Below are 2,546 nucleotides of genomic sequence, written 5' to 3'. Positions count from 1 at the left end.
ACACCTCCCTCCGGCGGCCTAGTTCCTTCCACCTGTTCCTGTTCGGCTTCTTGCTCCCGCCCACGCTCCAGTCCTGCGAACTCCTTCCTTCCTACTAGGTCGGACTTTGTGCCCCTACGAACTGCCGCATCCGCTTAGCAAAAGGGACACTTAGCGGTGTCTCTGAGCGGTGTCCTGGTGTGTGGACTTAATGGAAGAATTTTTGCCGCTGATGCTTACTAACTTTGAGGTCATGTCTATGAATGAAAAGAGTGCCGATCAGGTAATAAATATTGCCAGCCTACTGAATCCTTTGTAGTTGCCAAGAGAATGAAACATTCGCAAAACGCTGTAGGACGTTTACAAATTAGGCAACTGAGACTTATCTTAATTGTCTTGCCCAAGGTCCCACAATTTAGTGAGTAACAGAACGAAGAGTCAGTCCAAAAAATTCTTGCTTTAAATTTTGGACTTCTCCCAGCACACTGCTAACAACGTTTCTAATTAAACTAGGAAGACTATGTGTTTAATATATATTACTTAATTATATATATTAGTTTAATGTATATTACTTCCTCTACTTTTGCTCTTTTATTATATACTTTCAGTTACAAGCTACTCAGTCATGCAAACATAAAAAGAGTGTCTATTTTTAACCTAGGACTTCATTTTGACAATTGTTTGTTAAGCTTATGTAATAAGCTAACTTCCGTATGATGGTCTTTAGCTAATGATGAGTGAGAATTTTCTGCCAGTGATTGCTGTGGAATTTCCGTTTGCTGGATTTCCAACTCAGGAGAAAAGCGTAAAGATAAAGGAAATTGAGGTTATTCAGGTAAAGGTGTTTTATTTTTATTTATTTATTTATTTTTTTATCCCATATAGATGACCGGTAAGGGGATCTTAACCCTTGACTTGGTGTTGTCAGCACCATGCTCACCCAGTGAGCAAACCGGCCATCCCTATATGGGATCCGAACCCGTGGCCTTGGTGTTATCAGCACCGCACTCTCCCGAGTGAGCCACAGGCCGGCCCCAGGTAAAGGTGTTTTAAAAGTAGCTTTTTCATCTAGCTGTGCTGGTTTAAATGTGGTAACTCCTGCTGGCCCATATTAATTAATGGATATGTCAGATTGAGTCAGTTCCCAAGGTGCCTTCCAATTACGTGAATCTAATTCTTCCTAAAATGTGATATCTCATGAGGCACTGGTAATATGATTGTCAAATAAAAAACCCTTAGCTTTTTTTTTTTTTTTTTTTTTAATGAGAAGACTCGGTTTTCGTAAATAATCAAAGACATAAATGTTAGGTTCTGCGAGACGGAGAAAAGAAAGAGAGAGAGACCCAAGCCAGACGCTATTTCAGCTAAGAGTCCTTTATTCCACCAACATGGAGGGGAGACTGAGTTAGATCAGTTCCCCTAAACAAAGAAAAGCCGGAGGTTTATAAGGCTTTGAGAGTTCTGGCAGAGTAATGGGAAATTTCGAAAGCAGTGGTATGCAAGGTGTCACAGCCATTATGTCTGATAACATCTGGTCAGTTAGGGCATAGGCTTCTGAAGCATTCCTTCCAGCCCAGCCCAATTGCCTTAAGCTGGCCATGAAGCCTAATAATAATAAAGCACTTGAAATTATTTGAAAATAAGACATAGAATCTTTGTTTTCTACACTGATTACTTACAAGGTAAAGAAAATCTTTAACGGTGTTTTATTAATAGCAGACTAGTAATCCAAGAAAACTGTTGTTTTGACAGATAAAGAAAACTGTCAAGGAACAAAATTACAACAAATTTAGTTAAAAATCTCAACTGGCTTTATTGCGATTCTAGAATCGGGCACCATGTCATAAGTGTTCCAATGAGCTGAGCAAAAGAGTTTGATTTTATAGACAGAAAGTCTGAGGAAAGCAGAAACAGCAGAAAATGGTTTGGTCATAGAGAAATAACTGACTAGTTAACATCAGGTTACTTCAGGCTATCTCTTTTGTGTAAGGATTAAAACAGAGGGAACTTCATTATCATGTCTATTGAGGATCAAAACTGGAAATTGGTGGTTATTTCTTGTCCTGGTTCTCAGAATGTCTGACCACAACATAAGTGACCTGGAACTCAGCAGGGGGGACCCCATTTTGGTCTTTAGTCTGGTCTTTTGGGGCCTAGTGCCGGAACTTAGTCTAAAACAATGGCTTCTTATAATTTTTCTTTAATAAAACTAAACTGTAGTTTTGATAGTTTTGCATCAGTACAATGAGCTCATTTAAAAATAAAACTTATATGGGCCGGCCCAGTGACTCACTCGGGAGAGTGCGGTGCTGATAACACCAAGGCCCCGGGTTCGGATCCCATATAGGGATGGCCGGTTAGCTCACTGGCTGGGCGTGGTGCTGACAACACCAAGTCAAGGGTTAAGATCCCCTTACCGGTCATCTTTTAAAAAAAAAAAAAATTAAATTAAATAAATAAATAAAAATAAAACTTATGAATAAATCCATTCACTTAGCCAGCTTGACCGTACAACTTTTTTTTTTTTTTTTTGTCTTTTTGTCTTTTTTCGTGTCCGGCAACGGATC

At 39.4% G+C, this 2,546-nt stretch overlaps 1 pseudogene; it reads left to right on the top strand.

Moving 5' to 3' along the window:
• Positions 1–2,546, top strand: part of LOC103595930 — a 51,913-nt pseudogene that overhangs the window by 1,482 nt on the left and 47,885 nt on the right.

This window comes from Galeopterus variegatus, unplaced genomic scaffold, assembly GCF_000696425.1.
Source record: "Galeopterus variegatus unplaced genomic scaffold, G_variegatus-3.0.2 Scaffold1890, whole genome shotgun sequence".
NCBI classification, from domain to species: Eukaryota; Metazoa; Chordata; class Mammalia; order Dermoptera; family Cynocephalidae; genus Galeopterus; species Galeopterus variegatus.
Note: the sequence above shows the minus strand (reverse complement) of the source record. Positions and strands in the feature narration are given on the sequence as shown.